The following is a 25,310-nucleotide window of genomic DNA, read 5'->3' as shown; positions in this document are numbered from 1 at the left end:
TATACTTCACTTTTCACATTAGATGTATTAAATTAGGTTTAACTTAAAATGTAGGGAAGCCTCTTTTTTGAAGTGCTACTAAGGGGAATCCTATTGAAAAATACAGAACTCTAAAAAATAGTCAATTCCTAAATTATATGTATTGGATTAAATTTTTCATTCTGTTTTAATTAAGTGCTTTCAAAAGAATCATTCCTGTACTTACTACAGAGGAGCAATGATTACTGTTTTGCTATCTAATGTCACCAATCAAAAAACAATATACAAAGGTAAAAGAGTGGCACTTGTTCACATGGTTATGTTTAAGGGCTCCCAAAGTCCCTCTCTTTGGCCTTGCAAGTAGTCGGACTGTCTCACTGAGATATAAATAAAATGCCTTACTCACAACATCCTGAGAACACTGTGGCTCAGGACTATTCATGCCAACTGTAACTGATCCTGGGCTCAAACCTGGCTCTGGTGTGGGGGCTTTTACCTCTTGATAGACTGTTAAGGTGGCAGGATCTTGTCCAAAAATGGTAATTTCCCAGGGTCTCAAGAAGGTCTAGGAATATTTTCTTTATCTCAACACAAAGCCTACTGTCTTTAAGTAATACCACTAGGGGCTGACATTTGGAACTGACAAGCAGCACAGGTGCATTAGGGAGATGAGGCCTGGCACACGTTGCTGCCTCTTGGGGTTTTAAATGCTGGCAGCTCCAGCTGGTGGCTGTGCCCCATCCGTGGTGTGCCCTGTTTTGGGGAGACTCTAGCCCCTCCTTCTGACTGTGATGAGGACATGTTTGATTGGAATATGATTATTTTTGAAGATATTCAGAACAAGTGAATTCCCTTATGAATAAAAGGAAAATGGGAAAGTAAAAAAAAAAAAAAGAGGTACAGTATTAAGCCAAGAGATCTTTATTTATTTATTTATTTTTTTTTTTAAATTTTTATTTATTTATGATAGTCACACACAGAGAGAGAGAGAGAGAGGCAGAGACACAGGCAGAGGGAGAAGCAGGCTCCATGCACCGGGAGCCTGACGTGGGATTCGATCCCGGGTCTCCAGGATCGCGCCCTGGGCCAAAGGCAGGCGCCAAACCGCTGCGCCACCCAGGGATCCCAAGCCAAGAGATCTTAAAGTGTCATTTGGTAGAAAACAGTTAATGTGGTTAAGGAGAAGAAGAAAAAAATCACAAGGGAGGATTTTTTTTTTAATAAAAAGGAAAATAAATGAAAGTGAAAGAAGGTATCGAAAGGAAAAACTTGTGAGACTCATTCAGATAAACCTACTGGAAGAGGGTGAAGCAAACACTGCTGATAGAAGGAATGGAAAAGTGAAAACCAATCAAATGTCAAAATTACACATAGACATCTCCCTAAAAAAACAAAAGCAAAAGAAAAAAGGAAAAGGTCCCCTGTGGAAGAAAGAAGATAGTTATCAAAAAGTTTCTAATCCCTGTAGGGACCAAGTTGGCACCTATGGAATAAAAGGCAAATGACAAGACCTGGGGGTTATAGTAGAGGCGAACAGCAGAGTGGGGAAACCCAGACAACGCCCAACAGGAGAATTATACTCTTAGGTGCTTTGTGGGCATTCAAGGTATATTTCTTGTAATATATGCAATTATAATTTGGAGAAATAATACTACTGAGATTTTTAATCATTAAAAAAGTACAAAATGGAACCAAGCAGAACCTGGTTTAAATCTTAGCTTCAATTTTTAAAAAGAATATATCTCCTACAAAAAAAAAAAAAAAAAAAGACACTTAAGATTTTTAAAAACCTCTCGGAGCCTTGACTTCCTCTATAAAATAGACACCAGATAACCTACCTTGAAAGGCATCAAGAGTTAGAGAGAAGGAACACAAAGCTTCTGGGTCATTGACTGGATATGACAGCCACAATAATAGCACAGGAACTGTGTATTTAAGCAATTCAAAATGGAAATTAAGTTAAATTAGAGATTTTTCTGACTATACCAGTAAAAAAATAAAAAAATCCTTTCTTTCCTGGAGTTTATATGCTAGTGGGAGGAAAAATAAATAAATGTGTTCAACAGGTCAATGATGCAGCATGTAGAAGCTAATGCTTATCACAGAAACAAGTAAAACAAAATAGGGTGGTATATGTGGTTAAGAAGATCATGATGTTGCCCCTGTAAATGACAGGGGGCAAGGCAGGTTAGGCCTCCTTTAGATGAGACATGCAAGCACCAGAGCTACCAAGAACATAGTATTGATATGACTAAGTGCCAATTTGGATTTCTGCAAGAAAATCATGTATGATATGTGGATGGCATAATGTTATTGTTGCTGTCATCCAAATAAGCTAAGTTTGCTGTAAGAGTCTTACCTTGAAATATTCTAACAACTAGATTCATATTACTCTTAATTTCTCTTTTGCCAGTTATACTGCAGTGCTCAGTTAAAGCACATTTATTTCTTTTGATTGACCTTGTAGCAGCAGCATTTGTAAAGGCCATGTTCACTATGGGTCTTCAGAGGTTGTCCCTGAAAGTACTCACCATCTCTTTGTTGCCTTATTTTACTTATTTGCGTATTTTTGTTTCCCCGTTAGAACAAAAACTCTGTGAGGCAGGGAGTTTTGTCCTTTTTTTCTCCCCATTGTAGTATCCCCTGGCCTAGCACTGTCTGACACATAAAAAAATACTTGGTGTTTTGGTTGAATAAATAAAAGCAGTAACTAAGAATTGTTTTTAGAAAGAAATCACAGTTTGGAAAATCATTAGGACACTTCCACAATTAATAAAAGCCTCAGAATTTAGAGATTTGACATTTGTGGATTCAACTACTTAAGAATAACCAAAGGTGTGTGTGTCATGCAATAATTTATAATGTGGAAGATGCTGAATGTGAGCATATTACTTAGTGAATGAATGCATCCTACCAGGCTGCTCAGCCTCCGACATAACATGTGGCTTTGTCATTTCCTACTGGTGACTAACACATCTGCACAAAGCAAGTTATTTGTAGTGTGGTGCAAGAATTGGAGATTCAAGATCTCAGGATTCAGCCTTCTTGCTTCATAGAGTCCTTGAGATAATAAAATTTGTGTTACTAATCTAACAGTACAGACCACTCCAGGTGGAGTGGTCAGAGAACAGAAAGGGGTGAAGAGATCTATGCAGACTCAGCGTAAGCTGAGTGAGTGACCCTGGGCAAATCACTGCATATTTCCATAGTTTCCTTACAGATAACATGAGAAACACAGACACAGCAATATCAGTAGATAACATTACCTATATCTCACCAATGCATTGTTAGAAACAAGTGAGGGGCTGTATATTTAATTGCTTTACAAATAGGGGGGGAAAAACCTTTGGAAAAATATGTAACTCCTTGAAGTAAAAAATATGACTAATATTTAGAAAACTCCAGGCTTATGTAATACCTGGAATTCACATTCATATTCATACTCACATTAAAGCATATAATTCTGGATGAATCATTATTTCTCATGTCTTGCTAAACTTTAGCATCATGACTATAAAATTATACATTACTCAAAAGCTGTGAAAAAAAACCACATCATATAAAGAATGTCAACATTCTTTAAAAGAAAAACAAGACAAAAGTAATAAAATGCTTCAAAATCAAATGTATACGTGGCAGAAGGATAGACCTATAGATCAAGGGAATGGAATTGAGAGCCCAGAAGTGAATCCATACACATACTGTCAATGGATTCGCAACAACGGCGTAAAAAACATCTAATGAGGAAAAAATAGTCTCATCAACAAATGATGTAGGGACAACTGAAAAACCACAAGCAAAAGAATGAAGTTGGTTCCTTATATCTGTAAAAACATTGCACACCATATGCAAAAATTAACTAAAAACAGATGAACACCTAAAAGTAAAAACTAAAACTATGAAACTTTTAGAAGATGGCATCAGGTAAAATCTTCATGATCCTGGATTTGGCACAGGGTTCTTAAATATGACATTAAAAGCACAAATGACAAAAGAAAAAATAGATAAATCAGACTTTGCCAAAATTAGAAGCTTTCATCCTTCAAAGGATGCCTGCCATCAAGAAAGTGAGGAGAACCCACAGAATGGGAGAAAATATTTGTGAATCATGTATCTGATACAGGGACTTAAATCTAGAATATATAAAGAACGGTTACAACTTGTAATGAAAAGACAAATGACCAAATAAAAAGCAGGCAAAAGAACTGAATAGATGATTTTCCAAAGGAAGAAATAAAATGGCCAATAAGCCCATAAAAAGATGTTTGGCATCAAGAGTCAACAGCGAAATGCAAATTAGACATAGAAACACTGAGATGGCGAAAATCAAAAAGTCGGTTAAAAACAAGTCTTGGTGAGGATGTAGAGAAACTGAAGCCCCTCATACAGCGTTAGTGGTAATGTAATATAGTGCAGTTGCTTTGGAAAAACAGTTCAAATGGCATCTGTTAAGACGGTTAAACAGAGAGTTACTACCTGACCCAGCAATAGTATTCCTAGCCATATACAGGGACTCCCACAAAAACCTGTACACAATGTTTATGGCTGCATTACTCATAAGATGAAAACCACCCAAAAGTTTAGATAAACAAATTGATAAACAAAATGTGGTATATCCATACAACAGAATATTACTGGGCCAGAAAAAGGAACTACTGAATACATAGTACAATATGAATGAACCTTGAAAAATTATATTACAGGAAAGCAGCCAGTCACAAAAGATCACATTTTATATGATTTTATTCATATTAACTGTCTAAAACAGGGAAATCATTAGAAACAGAGAGCCAATCAGCAGTTGCCTAGGCTGAAGGGTCAGAGGGTAATAGCAAAGGGTATGAGATTTATTTTTGAGGTGATATTCTAAATGTTCTAAAATAGACTGTGGTAATGATTGTATGTGTGTATGAATACACTAAAGACCAATGAATTGTACCTTTGTAAATGGGTGCATTGTATTGGGATATGCGTTATACCTCAGCAGTGCTGTTTAAAAAAAAATCAAAGGTAAAGAACTTACTCAGTTTTTACAAATTGCATAAAATGACTGTCTTCCATTCCCCTCCCCCCATTTTTTAACTTCTGTGAAAGAATTAATTTACCAGACAGCCTAGCTAGGTTATTATAAAACAAAAAAGATGTTCTTCCACTTACTTTACTTATTGCATAAAACGTGACTAATAATAATAGCACTTAAAAATGGTTAAAGCTAAATATGTAAAGCTAGATGTGTATTATTTCTGTTCTTTATTTCTCAAAAGTTAGTGCCACTGCACCCTTTACACCTTGGCAATATCATACTGTAAGAATGCAGAATATCATTAAATCATTACAATCATAATAATCTATCTCTATTACACTAATGACAATAATCATGCTAGCTAGTATCAAGTGCTAGGGTGTTCACATGAATAATCTCACAAAGTAGATGTCATTATTATCCCAATTTCATGAAACTTAAAGTTTTGAGAGGTTGCATACGAACGCCAAGAGCAAAGATACTAATGTTGTAGGTGCGATGTGAACTCAGATAACAGAACCCAAGATCTTAACCACCTCAATATACTTCATGGGACATACTGTATACACAAAACAAAATAACATACATTTTCCGGAGTTGCAACTTTTAAAACTGTAAATCATTCCTCAAAGCCATATAAAGGTAAAAGGGAAGGTATAATTCACCAAAGGTTCAGCAAAAAAATAAGAATTATACAGTTGGAAGGAACAGCATAAATCATTTAATTTTATGGCAACTTCATAGAAATGATAAAGTTGAGGATTTGGGAACTTTGCCTAACTCTCATAAAATAAGTTTCAAGAACGATGACTTTCCCAAAGTTATGACTGATGTAGAACTCATTTGTTCATTCACTTGTTCATTTAGTTATTTTTCATTTCAGCCAACAAATAGGCAGTAACTGTCAATTATATGCCAAAGACTGTGCTAGGCTATCGACTCTAGAAAATCAAAGAGGAACAGAGCAGTCCCAGTCCTCAAGGGGCTTAAAGTCTGATAAGGAGTGTGGTAAGTAATACATGTAAAAAAAATAACTACAATATAATGTCCTAAGCAACACTGAATAAACATGGCAGGGACCTAAAAGTCTGTTGCAAAGCTCAAGGAAGTTTTACCAAGGAAATCATTAGGTTAAGAGATAAATTATTCTTCTCCAGGAAGAGGGTAAGGGAATATACATTGGAGTGGTAAGAAATTGCAAGTCATTTAGGACTGCTTGGAGCATAGCCAGTGAGAGTAGGAGACAGAATTAAGCAAGTCTTTCTTTGTAGGCTGATGTTCTGCCATCTCAGGCCCTTACTGATCCTGGGAGACCAACCATCAGTCCACAGCCCACTACAGACCATCACCTCTTTTATCAGGCATTTATACTCCAAGCCAATATTCCCCTGCCCTAAAAACCCAGACAACTTACTACAGCCCCCTACACCCTAGAGCCCACTAAAATTATTTAAGTTAGTCAATCCTAAGCCTGTTTACCCTGTCTCACTTGTCCTTCCTACAGAAATCACAACAAAGGCTCTTGCCCATGCTCCCCCCTCAACACCCTCCAAGTCCTTCTGCCTCCAAATCAAAGCCAGTACTTCCCCACATGGCCGTGTGTGGTATGGCATGCCCCTTCTTCTTGAGCACTGTAACTGTTTTTTTAATAGCAATCATCTCCTAATCTGTGGGCCTCACCATATCTGAATATTAATAAAACCTACATTTTAAAACAGATGCAGAAAGTGCTGTACATAGTGAGAAAGGGTCAAGATCATATATGGGTTTATCTGTCTTGCTGAGGAGTTTTAAGCACTCAGTAAACATTGAAAGCAAAAGAATGGTTTTAAGGAGGGCATAACATGATCAGATTCACATTTAAAAAAAAATTAGTTGAGGAAGATGCCAAACTAGGAGGATCCCTAAGCTTGCCTTATCCCACAGACACAAGTAGATAACACATCAGTCTAAATAAACCAGAAAATCATTTGAAGACTGGCAGAAGAAACTCTACTACTAAAGGTAGAGAAGAGACCACGTCAAAGAAGGTAGGAAGGGTGAAGACAGTGGTCTGGGAGTGAAAGGGACTGGGGCTGTTTGGTGGGGAGGGAGCCCGTGGTGCAGAAAAGGGCGAAAAACAGACTTTCACATCTGGGAGCCTGCTACCAGGCAGGATGAATCCCCAGATTATTTGAATTTCTTGAGTTCTTCCAATCAGGGGGACTTCCAATCAGTGAGTTCAGCTTTAGGAAAGCCCAGAGGGCTTTAGGGAGCAGAATCCCTGTCCTTAAAGAGATAGCATGACAAACAACCCCTGTAGATACAGCACAGAGCTAGCAGTTTGAAAAATGCCATGGGCAGACAGAAGGGAAAATAATTTACTCATCTCTAAAGTGTGAGCCAAAGAGTTAGGGATTATGGAAAGACCCCTCCAGGAACAAAAGAACTGGCAGGCACAATTTCCCTCCACTGTCCCCCAGCATAAACAATGGCCACTTGCAGGAAACAGGCACCAACACTCCTTACTTACTTAATTTGCTTGCACCAATGCCCCACCTAACTCCTGCCAATGCACATCCACAGATCCACCCTTCCCAGTCATGCTTCCCTGAGTCCGAGTGCCACAGAACTCTCCCCTAGAATATCAGCACAAATCCTGCCAACACAGCTCTTGATATGTGAGTTTTGTAGGACCTCAGTTCTGGGAGCAGCTGGGCAGGTCTCATTTCACAAGCTTTTGGTAAAACATACCCCATCCCTGCTGGGTACCAAACACTGCTCACAATGGCACAGAGAGCCCCTGCAGACAACTGGACTGAAGGAAAAGAGGTCAAGACTCAACAGTACAGCACACAAGACACACAAGGGACGACAGTCCCTGAAGTGCCAGGTCCTGGGTAACAGGGGACACTGCACTTCGGGGCAGTATAGGAACTCTTCCTCATAAGGCTATTGTCCTTAAGAGCAAGAGAAGTAGCTAACTTTCCTAAAACAGAGAAACAGGCACAAAGAAACAAAATAGAGAAATATATCCCAAATGAAAGAACAGGACCAAATCACAGCAAGAGACCTAACTGAAATGGATATAAGTAGCATGCCTGATTAGAGAATTTAAAGTAATATCATAAAGATACTCTGGACTTGGGAAAAGAGTGGAGGACATCAGTGAGACCCTTAATACAAAGGTAAAAAAGAACCAGTCAGAGGTAAAGAACATAATAAATGAAATTAAAAATATATTTGATGCACTAAATAGCAGGCTAGATGAATCAGAGGAATGAATGAACAACCTGGAAGACAGTAATGGAAAGTATCCAAGCTGAGCAAAGGAGAGGTAATAAAATTATGAAAACTGAGAATAGTCTTAAGGAACTCAGTGATTCAGTCAAGCATAATATCATTTACATTTTAGGAATCTTAAAAGAGAGAGAAAACAAGGCATAAAATTCATTTGAAGAAACAATAACTAAAAACTTCCCTAATCTGGGCAAAGAAACAGATATCCAAATCTAGGAGGCACAGAGATTCGCCAAAAATTTCAACTCAAGAAGTTCCACACAAAGACACATAATAAGTAAAATGGCAAAAAGTAGCTATAAAGACAAAAAAAAATTTAAAGAAGAAAAAGAAGACGGTTCAAACAAGGGAAACCCCATGAAATTATCAATGGATTTTTTTTTAGCAGAAACTTTGCAGGTCAGAAGAGAGTGGCATGATATATTCAGTGCTGAAAGGAAAAAAATCTGCAGCCAAGAATACTCTATCCAGGAAGGCTATCATTCCAAATAGAAGGAGAAATAAAGAATTTCTCAGACAAACAAAAGCTACAGGAGTTCATGACCACTAAACCAGCCCTACAAATATTACTAAAGGGGACTCCTTGAGCAGAAAGGAAAGACCATGACTGAAAGTGTGAAAAGTAAAAAATACAGAAGTAAAAAAAAAAAAAAAAAAAAAAGTATTTCTGTAAAAGTTAGTCAAAGGATTAGTAAAATGAAAGGATGTAAAATATGGCACTATACTCAAAATGAGGGGGAAAGGGATAAAGAATGATTTCAAACTTAAGTGACAATCAACTTCACATAGACTGTTATATGCAGAAGATGTTATACACAAACTGAATGGTAACCATAAGTCAAAACCACTAATAGATATGCAAAGAATAAAGACAAAGGAATCCAAGTATATTATTAAAGAAAGCAAACCAACTATGAAAGAGAGCAAGAGAAGGATCAGAGAAAATCTAAAGAAACAACCACAAAGTAACAACCACAAGTAACAAAATGACAATGAATACATACCTATCAATAATTACTCTGAATGTGAATGGACTTAACACTCTAATCAAAAGACATAGATAGTGTGACAATAAGACCCACATGCTGCCATCTGCAGACTGAAAGGGAATGGAGAAATATTTATCATGCAAATGACCATCAAAGGAAAGCTGAGGTAGCAACACTTATCTAAGACAAAATAGACTTTAAAACAAAGACTAACAAAAGACAAAGAAGAACACTATGGAATAATAAAGAGAACAATCCAACAAGAGGATATAACAATGATACATATTTATGTACCCAACATGGGAGCACCCAAATACATAAGACAGGTAATAAACATAAAGGATATAACTAACAGTAAGTAATACAATAATAGAGAATTTAACACCCCAATTACATCAATGGATAGATCCTCCAAACAGAAGATCAACACGGAAACAATGGCTTTGAATGACACACTGGACCGGGTAGACTTCACAGACATATTTAGGACAGTCCCACCTAAAACAGTAGAATACACATTCTTTCCAAGTGCACAGGAATATTCTCTAGAATGGATCACATAGTAGGCCACAAAACAAGTCTCAACAAATCCAGAAAAATCAAAGTCAATATCATGCATGTTTTCTGACCACAACACTATGAAACTAAAAATCAACCACAAGAAAAAATCTGGAAAGAGCACAAATACATGGAAGTTAAATAACATGCCACTAACCAAAGACTGGGGAGGAAATCAAAATAGAAATTTAAAATTATACGGAAACAAATGCAAATGAAAACAACAATGGTCCAAAATCCTTGGGATGCAGCAAAAGTGGTTCTAAACGGGAAGTTGATAGCAGTACAGGCCTATCTCAAGAAGTAAGAAAAATCTCAAATAAGCACTCTAAACTTACACCCAAAGGAGATAGAAAAAGAAGAACTAAACCCCCAAACCTGCAGAAGGAAGGAAATAATAAAGATTAGAGCAGAAATAAATTATATAGAAACTAAAACAAACAATAGAACAGATCAATGAAAACAGGAGCTGGTTCTTTGAAAAGATCAACAAAATCGAATAAACTTCTAGGCTAGACTCCTCAAAGAGAGAGAGAACAAAATAAACAAGATTACTAATGAAAGAGGAGAAATAACAACCAACACCACAGAAATACAAAGGATTGCTATAAAAAGCTACCTGTCAACAAATTGGACAACTTAAAGAAATGGATAAATTCCCCACCAAAACTAAAGCAGGTAGAAATAGATCATTTGAACAGACCAATTACCAGCAATGAAATTGAATCAGAGAAAAAAAAAAAAAAAAAGCAAAATCAAAAACAACTCCCCCAAAACAAAAGCTCAGGACCGGATGGCTTCACAGGCGAATTCTACCAAACATTTAAAGAAGAATTAATACCTATTCTTCTCAAACTATTCCAAAAAATTGATTAGGAAGGAAAACTTCCAAGTTTATTCTATGAAACCAGTATCACCCTGATACCAAAATCAGATAAAGACATCCCCCCCCCCTCAAAGAAAAAGTACAGGCCAATATCTCTCATGAATATAGATGCAAAAATCCTCAACAAAATATTACCAAATCTGGGATGCCTGGGTGGCTCAGCGGTTGAGCATCTGCCTTCGGCTCAGGGCATGATCCAAGGATCCGGGATCGAGTCCTACATCAGGCTCCTGGCAGGGAGTCTGCTTCTCCCTCTGCCTGTGTCTCTGCCTCTCTCTCTCTCTCTGTGTCTCTCATGAATAAATAGATAAAATCTTTTAAAAAATATTAGCAAACCAAATCTAACAATATACTTAAAAAATCATACACCATGATCAAGTGGAATTTATTCCCAGGATGCCAGAGTGGTTCAATATTTGCAAATCAATCAACATAAGACAAAGGATAAAAACCATATGATCATTCCAATAGATGCAGAAAAAGCAATTGACAAAGTACACCATTCATTCATGATAAAAACCCTCTGCAAAGTAGGTCTAGAAACATATCTCAACATAATAACGGCCATTTATGAAAAACTCATCACATTCAATGATGTAAAACAGAGCCTTTTCTCTAAGGTTAGGAACAAGACAAGGATGTCCACACTTGTCTCACCACTTTTATTCAACATAGTACCGAAAGTCCTAGCCTCAGTAATTAGGCAACAAAAACAAGTAAAAGGCATCCAAACATCCAAAGTGGTAAGGAAGAAGTAAAACTCTATTTGTGGATGACGTGATACTACATATAGAAAACCTGAAAGACCCCACTGAACAATTACTAGAACTGATGAATAAATTCAGTAAATTCACAGGATACAAAATCAATGTGTAGAAATCTGTTGCATTCCTGTGCACTAATAATAAAGCAGCAGAAAGTGAAATTAAGAAGACAATCCTGGGGCACCTGGTGCACCCAGTCTGTTAAGCATCTGACTCTTGATTTCAGCCCTGGTCAAGATATCAGGTTTGTGAGATAGAGCCCATGTCAGGTTCTGTACTCAGTGCAGAGTCAGCTTGAGATTCTCTCTTCTCCCTCTGCCCCTCCCCCACTTGTGTGCACACTCTTTTAATAAATAAAATCTTTTTTTTTAAGAATAAAACAATCCCATTTATACTTGCACCAAAACCAATAACATACATAGCAATAAACTTAACCAAAAAGGTGAAAGACTTATATTCTGTAAAGTATAAAACATGGATGAAAGAAATTCAGGACAACACAAAGAAATGGAAAGACATTCCAGCTCCTGGGTTGGAAGAACAAATATTGTTAAAATGTCTATAATAACCAAAGCAATCCATATATTTAATGCAATTCCTATCAAAATATCAACAGTATATTACACATAACTAGAACAAACAATACTAAAATTTGTATGGAACTAGAGAAGACCTCCCATAGCCAAACCAATCTTGAAAAAGAAAAACAAAACTAGAGGTATCACAAGTCCAGATTTCAATTTATATTACGAAGTAGCAGTAATTAAAACAGTATGGTACTGGCATCAATAGAACAGAATAGAAAACCCAGAAATAAATCCACAATTATATGGCCAGTTAATTTTTGACAAAGGAGGAATGAATATACAATGGGAAAAAGATAGTCTCTTCAACAAATGGTGTTGTGAAAATTGGACAATGAAATTGGACCACTTTCTTTCACCATACACAAAAATAAACTCAAAATGGATTAAAGACCTACATGTGAGACCTGAAACTGTAAAAATCCTTGAAGAGAGTGCATAGGCAGTAATTTCTCTGACAATGGCCATAGCAGCATTTTTCTAGATATGTCTCCTGAGGCAAGGGAAATAAGAGCAAAAATAAAATATTGGGACTACAGCAAAATAACCAGAAAGGGAAAGAGAAAACAGCAAAGAAAAACAAAAACTATTTTTCCCAATTCCTTTAAAGGCAGATCATCCTTTGCACTCTAATTAGAAAACAAGTCTAAAAATGCAATTATTTATGAGTATTAGAATATCAGGATGAATAAGTTTCAGTTACAGGACAAATGGTTACTTTCCAACACTGATGAGAAATTCAAAAGCACCAAGTACAGAAGCCTCAAAATCAGCACAAAGATCCATGTCAGCAGTGGGAGTGCTGAAATGACTAGAAATAAAGAAGATAAATTTTGAAATTCAGATTTATGTAGCCCTGTTTATCTTTCTCTCTTCCCTAAAAAAGTAAAAGCTAGTTTCAAAGTTCTCTTCATGGTCCCGGCAGGCAGCTGAGCAAGAATTATGGTTTGGAATTCTTCTTATCCTGACTGTCATCTCAAACTTTTGGCAACAAAGTTAGAAAATACTTGATACTAGATGGTCTCTTTGGAGATTCACAATGCATGTTAGCACTTGAAATGTTCTAGAGTCCTGCAGTGGAGAAATTTAGTAAACTTCATTTAACCTAGTATTTCCCAATCTTATTTGGCCATAGACTTTTCTTCCATTTGATACAGATATATGTCACAATAATAGTGAGACTTCATTGCAATTGTTGATTAGATTTTTTATTTATTTACTCATGAGAGACACAGAGAGAGAGAGAGAGACAGAGACACAGGCAGAGGGGGAAGCAGGCTCCTTGCAAGGAGCCCAATGTGGGACTCGATCCCGGATCCCCGAATCATGCCCTGGGCCAAAGGCATACGCTCAACCACTGAGCCACCCAGGCGTCCCTGCAACTGTTGATTATAAAGTGATTTCCTTGCACAGGGACATAAGTTCCTCTGGATCAGGGAAAATGTGTTGTTTGTCTTTTAATTGCCAATGTCTAAGGATACCAGGTACCTAGAAGGTCTGCAAATGTTTGGTTGATTGTCTGATGATTGGTGGGTTGACTGGTTGAATGAATGAATAGATCATGAATGAAAAGAAATGCTTTTGAGCCAAGTTTACTGTGTCTATCACTTCTGCAACGTGTAAGGAACCTTCAGAAACCTGATGAAGTGAGGTTAACAACGGGAAAGGATAACAAAGGAAAAAATGGTTATCAGCAAACTTTTCAGAAATCTACCTACATAGCTATATTAAAACTAAAGTAATAGCAAAATCTCACTGAAGAAAAGAAAGGCACATTTCTAGTCAAATCATTTCTGTAGCTTTGGAACTGGAGAGACTAGGTCATTAATGATTCAATCAGAATTTCATTTGCATTCTGTGCAAGATTAAACGTGACATCTCAATAAGTGGCACAACTGCTAGCAGTGAATTACAGTAATTAATAGGAAAGCGAAAGTTCAAAACTGGGAACAATCTCAGCTTCCAAATGTAAACCTTCAATAGCTTGGATCGCATTCATAGGAGATAATAAAACAGTAAAAATATATCTGTAAAGTCACAGGTTTAGGAAAAAAAATACTATTAGTTGGATTTCAACTCTCTAAGGTTTTCAAGAATGTGTTTCCATTGTCCATCTGTTTTTAGATACTAATCAACTAATTCCACCCAAAGCAGATACACTCAAAAACTCTTCCATCAAAGTCCAAAGGGTTCTACATTTACTAAAAACTTTAGGTAACTCAGTAACATAGTTAAGTTCAAGACTGAATGCTTTTTTCTTCTATTCTTGTCTCCTACTTTTGAGAATAAAACCTGTTTATATGTACCTAAAATTTATACCTATACCTCAGGAAGAACATTTAAATAGTGAATACAGTTAAACAGACTTTGGTGTTTTGATCACGGTTTCTGGGTCTCTTCCAAAATATGACAGTCCTTTCTATCACAAATTTGTTTATCCATAGTTACCTGCCTACGCTTACATTCGAATCACCAAGTTCTGCAAGCTCTCCTTCCAAAATATATTTCAAACCCTTCCCCTGTCTCCCTCAATAATGGTTATAAACCCAGGGTCTCGGGCAGCCCAGTGGCTCAGTGGTTTAGCGCCGCCTTCAGCCCAGAGCCTGAACCTGGAGACCCGGGATCAAGTCCCACGTCAGGCTCCCTGCATGGAGCCTGTTTCTCCCTCTGCCTGTGTCTCTGCCTCTCTCTCTCTCTCTGAGTCTCATGAATAAATAAATAAATAATATAAAAAAATAAACCCAGGGTCTTATCATCTCTAGTCAGAATTTCTTTATTCTGTTCCAACCAACTTTCCAAATAGTAGTCACAGTGATCTTTTAAAATACAAATGCAATCACATCAATCCCACATTTAAATTTTTCTGTAGAATTTCCCACTTCTTGAATGAACACAAACTAGTTAACGTGGCCTTCATAATCTGGCCTTAACTATCTCTTCAGTCACCTTGTAGGCTACCCTCCTCTTTGCAATTAAGATAGAGCCGAACTGGACTTCTCTGCATTCTAGAATATGCTAGTTTTCCCCAGATTTAGGGCCTTCACACAGGCTGTTCTCTATACCCCAGATTTTTTTAAAGATTTTATTTATTTATTTATTAGAGACAGAGAGGGGGCTGGGCAGAGACAAAGGCAGAGGGAGAAGCAGGCTCCATGCAGGGAGCCTGGCGTGGGACTTGATCCTGGGACATCAGGATCACACCTTGGGCTGAAGGCAGCATTAAACCACTGAGCCACCTGGGCTGCCCTATACTCCAGATTTTAGAATAAATGAGAGTCTTTCAGGAATCCTCCACTTTAGATGGGCTAACATCACCCGTTACCAGATCTTGCTCAAAGATCACACTCTGTTATGGCACTAAACGTAGTTGTAATATATATTCATAGAATTGTTTGCTTAATGACCATACTCCTCATTTAGACTATCAATTTCATGTGGACCAAGCTAATATCTATCATCTCACTGCTAATACCCATGGTGTATTCAAGAATTTTAGTTAAATGAAAGAAAGTAAATCTGAATCCAATAAAAATGGAGGTAAAATGGCAAAAATCTCTTAGAGTGTAATTTATTTTCTAGTATACCCTAAATCTATACCGTGATTAATTTCTGGAAGTTTTATTCACAAAGAAGACTTTTCTATATTCTCCATGAGACTCAAAGATGTGTGCATGTGTGTGTGTAGCTATGTCAACAACTACAACTCCACCACCACCACCACCATCACACACACACACACACACACACACACACACACACACAGAACCCATAGTACTATAACCTGGAGTGCCTTTTCCACCAAATGATTGCCAACACTGAATTTCACCTATCTTTCAAAGTTTTGCCAATCTCAGTCTCTTAACAGAATTATATGATTAGCTTTGCTATGTATTTCCTTGATCAATAAGGCTAAGCATGTTACGTGAAATAAGCACTTTTCTGTAAATTGTTCCCCATTGCTTTTTTCATTTTGCTCTTTTTTTCTCTTCTTCAAGTAAGAAATTATAACCAGCTCATCTTTAAATATGTCATATGTTAAATAAATGAAGGACAAGAATGATACTGAAGAAACGTCCCTGCTTTTTAGCTGCTTGATGGTCAGAGAGAGGTCTGGTTGAAAATTATTTCAGTTGTTTACTAAAAGAGTTGTCTTATAAAGGTGGCTAAATCTTTTTGAAAGAATATATATACATATACAGGAAGTTCTGTTAACTAGTCCCAAGTTAACAGCTTCTCCAGATTACCCAGTGCTACACATTCATTCCCTTTGTAACACATACTGATTGATGGTATGAGTGCTCAGGCATTCATAGCAGTAAGCTACTTTCTGGTATGCACAAGAATATCTCTTGATGATCTGTACAAGCAGTTCTACTTATCTACTGAGAATTTCAAAAGTGAATTACAAGATAAGAGAACCTTAGTCCTCATTGGGTTTTAAAAGCTGTGAGACAAACCAAGCATGGTGAAGAAAGTATTCTTCAAGATGAAACTCAGAAGGATATGCTGAAAGCAAATGGTCTAAAGAGGGAGTTTATATGTGAGAATAGAATTAAATTGGGCAGATGCCCTAGAAAAAAATTGCGACACTGTTCCCCATCATTAGTCCTTTTAAAAAGATCAGAGAAGCTCCTTTTCTATGGTGTTCTCTGAGCCTGGTAAACAAGAGGGCAGACTGGGTTGAAAACATGGCTGCAGAACCTGTGGTGATTCCTCTAGGTTCCCTAACAGGTCCTTTTATTCCCTGGAAAATCCCCAAGCTTTTATTTGATTTTTTTTTTTTTGCCATTTCAAAAATGATAATAGGTCCAAGTTAAATTATCTTAAGGGCATCAAAGATCCTTTGACTAGGAAAGAAAACACTAGGTATTAGATATGGCTTGTTTCTTAGGATTGTTTTATTTGAAAAGCAAGTAAAAAGTCTTTGTAACTTTCCCCAGGACCATGTCAACATACAGCAGTGTTATTTATTTTCTTCTGTACAGAAAAAGTGATAGGATTCATGTAAAACTAGAAGAAATAAAGACATGATGCATTTTATTCTTAGGACCTTATTTTGAGCTTTGGAAAACAGGAGCACATCAGGGAAGAAAGAAGTTTGTTCTAAAGATAGGCGAAGTAATTAGCCTGAAGAAATAATGATATTGACCAGTACCCTGAGATATCCAGATAAAAAATATTAGTGCTTATTGCCCCTATTAATAATAACCTCACAAATCAATTCCTGGAAGTGGAATGGGAAGTTAGTAAATTAAGAGGTGGAGTCATGTTGTAGTTTCAAGTAGGATGACCAGGTAAATTTCACTGATGAGGTTACAACTGAACAAAGACTTAAGGAAGGTGAGAGAGTTAGCTATGTGGCTCCCTGGAGGAAGAGCATTCTACATCGAAAGGACAGCCCGTGTATAGGCCTTAGGGCAGGAGCCTCCTGATTCAAGGGTCACATGGTTGGCCTAGAAACTTCTCTCACATCATGTCGATCATATCACAGAAGAGCCAGCCAGCCATTTGCCACAGATAATAATTTTGTTTAAAAATCAGTATAAAATAACAAAATAATGAAAACTCAAAATCCATTGTGATTTGATACCATCAGGATTAATTGACAGACAGGCCAAATTGATTTACAGAAATTTCTAAAACCTGGCCATGGATCCTCTAATAAACTATGTTCATGAAAACATATGACAAGATTCAACACTATAGTTTCTTGGCATCACAATCAGAGATACATTTGTGTGTCCTTCCCTTTATCCACAAGTGGTTACTGGGTACTTGGAATGTGGTAGTGGGACTAAGAAATTCATATTTTAGTTTTATTTAATTGTAATGAATTTAAATTTAACCTCCTTATCCAATATCATAGGCTTTGGAATTAGAATTTAAATGTTACTTAACTGTGTGACATCACCTTATGAGGACCCCAGGTTCCTCATCTGTAATTTGGAATAAACCATGGAAATCTCATGAGACTGTTGGGAAGGTCAAATGACATTAAAGTGCAGTGCTTGGAAAATATGAATGCTTAAGAAATATTGGATATTATGGATCACCACCCATCTCCTTTCAAATGTTACATCTGTTTAAATAGCTTGCTCATATAAAGATTTTAAATATAGTAAAACTGACCAATTTCAATCTTCTTACAAAAGGACTTGACTGATATATGGTATGAGGAAAAACTACTTGTAATATCTGAGGAAGCCTGCTAGCACATATAATATTCCTATTCCTAAGAAGGAATTTTATTCTGTGAGTCTTTTCATTTACTTTGGTGAGTCAGCAAAGAAGGAAATGGAAGATCAAAAGCAACTTATGAGAACTTCAAGGGTCAATTATAGGAGATGGAAAGGAAAACGGTATTTTAAAAAAATAACGAGAAAAGGGGTTAAAAGCTTTAAATATAAAAGTTAAATTATAAAATAATAAAAATAGCAGGCCAAACTAAGGTGAAAACAATACATAATTAACTGGCTAAAAATAATTATATAATTTATAAAACTATACAATCTAGCATAAAATTGTAGAGGGCTAAAAAGATAAATGAGGTAAACAGCATAAATGCCTTGAGTTTTAAAAATTCCTTAGACTTGGAAGAACAATGCAAGTCGTCTAGACCAGGAACAATGCAAGCTGTCTAATGGAACTTCCCGTGAAGATAGAAATGTTCTGTAGTCTATGCTATCCAATATGGCAGCCTTTATCCACATGTGGTAACTGGGTACTTGGAATGTGGTAGTGGGACTAAGAAATTAGTGGGACTAAGAAATTCAAGTTTTAGTTTTATTTAATTGTAATGAATTTAAATTTAACTAGCCACATGTGGCTATTGTACTGGGCAACCCCCCTACAGACAGAAATGGCACTCCCAGCCCAATTCCAAGACAACCTTCTTCAGGATTAAGAGGAGGTCTCTCCCTGGGCTACTGCCCTTTGTCTACTGTGACCCCCTTGGTGGTCTTTGAAGAATCGCAACTTGCAAGCAAGAAGCCTAATGGCACTACAAACATGTGGTTGAAATTATTTTCCCTCATTCAGTCTTTTGACTCAGCTAGAGAAGGGAAAAGTTTTCCCCATATATTCCACCTGATATAAAATGGACTCCAAATAATCTTTTAACAGAAGGAAACCATGTTACAATGACTCAATCTTACATCTACCACTTCATCACTCTTTCTGCCCTTTCAACATAAGCTCACTGAAATAGTCTTAACCCCTTGGGAGTCAAGAGCACTTCTGCATGCTCTCACCATGCTTACGGTGACTATCTTAGTCCATCACACTTTCTAACTGTCTGGTTTATTTGTTACTTCCCCCACCTCCCACAGAAAACTGCTTGAGAGCAGACACTGAATTATTCATGAGTGTATTTGCAATGTACATTCCAGTGCATTTTAAAAACAACCACGATTTGTTACATGAATGAAATGAATATACCAAGCTTAACAAAATCTTTTATTCATTCCTTAACACACTTACAGCCTGGCTTCTGTCCTTACCATTACACTGAAATAACTCTTATCATTTTCATCAGAGCTTCTAAATCTGCTAAATTGGATACTTTTTAAAGACTACTCACTCCATTCCAAAGTCAATATTGTCCCAAAATGAAATTCAACATTTTCCTCTCAAATTGGTTTCTTCTGTACTCTCTAGTTCAATTAATGGCATTTACTTCCTATTATCCAAGTTGCCTAAGACCAAGAAAAAAAAAAAAAAAGGCTAAAAGTCATCTTTGAATCTTTGATACTTCTTATACCACACTCAGTTGATCACCAATGGTTGGTTTCTATGCCCTCCTTAAAGTCTTTTAACTGGTCCTCTCTTCTCTACTTAATCCTGTCTCTATCTTAATTTAGTCCTTCATCACTGCTTATCTACATTTTTATAGGACCTTCTCTTTGCTTCTCATCAAGCTGCCCTACAATGGGTCATCCACACTATCATAATATTAATTTTTTTAACAATGCAAATGTAATCACATAATTGTCCCACTTAAAACTCACTGACTACTCTTCATCCCCACCGCCTTTAGAATTAAATCCCACCTCTTTAATATAATTTATAAGGCCTTTTCTAATCTGACCCATGCCTACCCCTCAATGAATGTTTCAGTGGGACTCTGGGAAGATACATTGATTGTTTTCTGACCAAAGGATCTGACATCTACCCCAAACTGGCTAATTCTCTCTAAATTACCTTGCACAAAGGAATTAAAACTAAGCAATATGAATATTTTATTTTTTGAGCACATACTCCAGTGCAGCACTCCAATAATCTCAGCTAGATTATGGAAGAAGGCTCTATATTTCTAAGCAACGTCTACTGAAATGGGAGGGCTGCATTATCTAATATGGTAGCCACTAGCCTATCTGATAGTGGCTAATTCGAATTCAGAAGTGCTCTAAGTGTAAAATGAATGCCAGATTTCAAAAACTTAGTAAAAATGAACAAGAATATAAGATCTCCCATTAGTAGCTTTTATATTAATTATATCTTTATAATATTTTGGATATCCTGGATTAAATAAAATATATAGTTAAAATTACTGTAACTCTTTTCTCTTTAGTTATTTTAATGTGGCTACTAGAATATTTTATTTGAAAATTTTAAATTATAAGCATAATGTATTATATTTCTGACTGTTTGCCTAAAGTCATCCAAACTGTAAGGCCTGTTCCATGTATTCTATTCCCCTCTCTTCCATCTCCTTCCCAACATTTTGGAACTTAGCACAACAGTGGGATGCAAAGTAATACATCATAAGAAGAGAAGTCAAAGAAAGTAAAGTACATTTACCAGAGGGCCTTCTCATCTTTGATGTATTTAAGAACAAAAGACTGCTGTGTGCACTTGAATAAATTCCCTGGTGTGACATCTTGCTGTTAGTGGTGCTTCAAAGATCACCTCTCACCTGCCCAGCAGCCCTGCCCACTGCCTCCAGGCACTGCAGGGTCAATGTGCTACAGGTTTAGGCTTTTCTTTTCTACCCACACCACCACTCCCAGAAAACTTTAAGACATATTTGATTTTACCAAAGCTTTAAGAGTAGGATGACTTATACCCCAGAAACACAAATACCCTAGATTTAAATTTTATTTTTATTTTTTAAAAGATTTTATTTATTTGAAATTGAGAGAGCACAAGCTGTGTGGGGGGGAGGAGGGAGAGGAGGCAGTGAAGGGAGGGAAGGGCAGAGGGAGAGGGAGAAGCCACTGAGCAGGGAGTCCAAGGCCAAGCTAGATCCCAGGACCCTGAGATCATGACCTGAGCCCAAGGCAAATGCTGAACCTACCGAGGTACCCAGGCACCCTAGACTTAAATTTTAGAAATTCTATTCTAAAAATCCCTTCACCTACCCAGTCTCTAGAGTTGGTCTCTACCCAATTCCAGCCTCTGCTGATGGCTTGAGCTCTCTCTCTTCATATTACTTCCTACTCTCAAATTGCTAAGCATATATATATTTTTTTTCTTGGAGTTCGATTTGCCAACATATAGTATGGCACCCAGTGCTCATCCCGTCAAGTGCCCTCCTCAGTGCCCATCACCAGTCACCCCATCCTCCCACCCGCCTCCCTTTCCACTACCCCTTGTTCATTTCGCAGAGTTAAGAGTCTCTCGTGGTTTAGTTACACCTTTAGTTTCTTATCATAGTCCAACTTATTCCCCTGTAAACTCACCTATTTACCTCAATGGAAAACCATACAACCCATTTCCTACCTAAAGAGAAATACTAGCATTGGCAGTTTTTAAAATTTTAAATTATTTTTAATTTTTAATTTTAATTAAATTAATTTTAATTAAATTAATTAAATTAATTTTAATTTTTTAATTTTTTAATTTTGGCTTTGTTTGAATTTCTATTATACCCAATGCCAGAGCAGCCTGCCTCAAGGCTTCTCAAGGTTAGGCAAGTAAAAAAAAAAAAAAGAAAGAAAAGAAAAGAAAAGAAATAAAAAAGGTTAGGCAAGTAACCCCAAGAAAGGAGAAAAACCTTCTGCAGAGAGTTCTGCTGGACCTTTTCTCAATCAAAATGAATGGCCCTAATCCTTATCACCAATACCAATGGAAAGGGGATGGGGGAAATGGGAGACCAAGATGGTGTGAGAGATAACCACTTTGGAAAGGAACTGCTTCCTTAAGATAAGTGTCCTTAATCTTGAATATAACTCCTTCTCCCTATAAGAGTAAAGTTTCTTGACCAATACCCAGACTTTCCTGTGGGAAGTAATAGTGAAGGCAGATGGGAAGAGCGCTCCCATTAGAAGCAAGCTCAAATAGTATTCTCTCACCCTACAGAAAAAAATAGCATTTCTTCATTCCTCTGGAACCTTCCTTTTTGGCCTAGCCAAATTTTACTTAGTCTTTAAGTTATATAGTTCCAGGCATCATTTCCTCAGGGCAGTTTTTTCTAAATAGCCTCTTCCCTGGGCTCTCATCCCATATCCTCTCTTTATATCACATCTGATTTAAATCTATTTGCTTGATTCTCCCATTAAACAAATGAAAGCTCCATGAGGGTCCCAATTGTGTACAACTCATCTTTGACTCCCTAAAGGACAAGCATGACATCAGATTCATGGCAACTCTTTGGTATGTGCTTGAATTTATGAATGAAGAATAATAGCTGAAATGAACGAGTTAGTATTTACTCTAAACTTCCCATTCTGAAATGTGTTTTAATATGATGGAATGTGTTCCAAAATGAAGAAGCTATAAATACTTGATAGAAGGAAACTTAGGAAGACCTTCTGAGACAGTTTTTCCTTATTTTCCTATCATTTTCATCCTCATCCTTCAAGAAAGATTTGTGTAAGTCATAATTTTAAGTTCTCCCTTTATTTCAGTTCTGCATGTTTTCCTAACCTCTACACTTGAGCTTTTAATCACATTTATTGTTCTGGCAAATGGGCCTCTATGCCTCTACTTAATATTCCTACCTGTAAACTAATTCCAGTGAAAGAGTAACTTAAAAGCAAATAAAGTTGATTTTAAACATTGACTAATTTTTAGCTTTAAAATTGAAGCTACTAACCCTCTTTGGTGGAAGCAGGTTAACTGCATTTCTTCTGAACTTTTCTAACTCAATACATCAACCATTTAAAAATTCTTTAAATGGATATGAACACTTAGACCCTTAGTTACAGTTTGTTTTTTAAGAGCTATCATGCAATAATGGGGCAAATTTTTTGGAGTTATCGACCTAACCTCAGTCTTCCCAGGAATGAGGGATTTCTCAGTTTGGTGCTATTCCTGGAAGAGTTCTGGGCAAACTAGGACACTGTGGTCACTCACTGCATACGACATTAAGATGAGTGGGCTTGTTTCGTTGTTCTGTTAGAGAAATGATCCTTCATTTAAAGCATGATGATTTACAAAAAATTATTTTCCATTGCTAAATCATTAATCATTAAATGATTAAAAGTCATCACATATAAATCATTTCAAATTAAGTAAATTACTATCACACAGCATTCTTACATACTACTGTAAATTCTTATTCTACTTTGAATACTTTTTTATTTTAAAAATGCATTTAAGACATCTAATACTCATCTGAAAATATATTTATTATTTTTTAGATTTTCTAAGATCAATGAAATGCTTACTAAATAATTAAGTTGATTACCCTAAGAAAACTGTTTCTTGAATTTTACTCTAAACTAGCAATAGAAATTCTCTGTCTGTTTTAATCTGTGGATATGCCTGTGATTTCCAGTCCAGCATAAATGCCTTCCCTAACTGTTGTCATACACTAAACTGACAGAGGACAAATGTGGTCATCTTTCACTTGATCATAAGTAGACGGAGATGAAACCCCAACAGAATGTTCCATTCTATTTCCATCTCCTATAACTAAGAATTCTGTCATACTCCTTCCATAGGATTTCATCATCATTGGCTATTTAGAAAAAAAGTTTTAATCTTCATCCAGTCATCCACTCAAGATGAAAAGACAAGCAAAGGGTAAGCAACCTGGTAAATAACACCTGGCTATTTCTCAGCATGCCCACCACTACCCTCTTGGTCTAAGTCACCACCATCTGGGGTCCAGATCACAACTTCCACCTTTGTCTCTCTCACACTTTTTTTTTTTTTTTAAGATTTTATTTATTTATTCAGGAGAGATACAGAGAGAGAGGCAGAGACACAGGCAGAGAGAGAAGCAGGCTCCACATAGGGAGCCGGACATGGGACTGGATCCCAAGTCTCCAGGACCACAACCTGGGCCTAAGGCAGGCACCAAACCACTGAGCCACCCAAGCATCCTTCTCATACTATTCTTAACACAACAGTCACAATGATCCTTTTAAAAGTTTAATCACGTCACCACTCTGCTCAAACTCTTCAAAAACTTAACGGCCTCAGGGCCCCTGGGTGGTGCAGTTGGTTAAGTGTCTGCCTTCAGCTTAGGTCTTGATCTCAGGATGCTGGGATCAAACCAACACTTCTTCCTCTCCCTCTCCCCCTGTTCATGCTCACACTCTCTCTCTCAAATAAATAAAATAAAATAAAATAATAATAAAAAGTGAAACAACTTATGGTCTCACACAGAGCAAAAGCTTAACGTCATTATAAGGGTCTATAAGATCTGTCCCAGCCCTTATCTCTCTGATCTTATCCCCATCTTGCTCATTCCTCTGGGTTCCTAGATTACTTCAAGCAAGTTCCTCTCCCAGAGCTTTTCCTATGATGCTCTTCACCTGGAAATTCATATGGCTTACCTTCTTATTCCTTTTTATTTATTTCTTAAATATCACCTTCTCAGCGAGACCTCCTTTGCTGATGACTCCAATTTAAAACAGAATCCTATCTACACACCCTTAACTCCAGGCCCCTTTCCTTCCTTTGTATTTCTCCATACTATAGGAAATACTATGTATTCTATTTTTTTGTTTATTATCTGTCTCCAAGTAGAATGTAAGCTCGATGCTCTGTGAGGAAATTCTCACACACACACACACACACACACACCCCACTTGTTTGGTTCACTGGTGTATCCCCAGTACCTAGAATAGCATCTGGCACACAGTAGGTACTCAAGTATTTTTGGGTGAATGAATGATTGGAGGTAACTAAGAAGCCCCTTCTTCCATCAGTTTATCTTTCCTCAGTCACCTTCCTGGGACCTAAAAGTCCAAAATAGGAATTACTTTTAACATAAAAGTAATACATTTTGTTAAAAGAGAAAAAGGAAATGAAAACCCTAGGAAATGATAACATTAATTTTGAGTAGTAACTTCCATC

The 25,310-nt window shown here is 36.9% G+C and overlaps 1 protein-coding gene across 5 annotated transcripts in view; it reads right to left on the bottom strand.

Annotated features, from left to right (window-relative positions):
* The window catches only part of NME7 (NME/NM23 family member 7), a 262,304-nt gene that overhangs the window by 81,121 nt on the left and 155,873 nt on the right, over positions 1-25,310 (bottom strand). Inside the window, exon 11 of one of the 5 annotated variants that reach the window (XR_005362115.1) lies at positions 19,642-19,756. The exons of the other annotated variants lie outside the window; for them this stretch is intronic. The gene's annotated coding sequence lies outside the window, so the exon portion shown is untranslated. The remainder of the gene's footprint in view (positions 1-19,641; positions 19,757-25,310) is intronic. 5 annotated transcript variants of the gene reach the window in all.

The sequence above is a fragment of the Canis lupus genome, chromosome 7 (genome assembly GCF_011100685.1).
Source record: "Canis lupus familiaris isolate Mischka breed German Shepherd chromosome 7, alternate assembly UU_Cfam_GSD_1.0, whole genome shotgun sequence".
Classification (NCBI taxonomy): Eukaryota; Metazoa; Chordata; class Mammalia; order Carnivora; family Canidae; genus Canis; species Canis lupus.
This window is presented reverse-complemented; position numbering and strand designations above follow the sequence as displayed.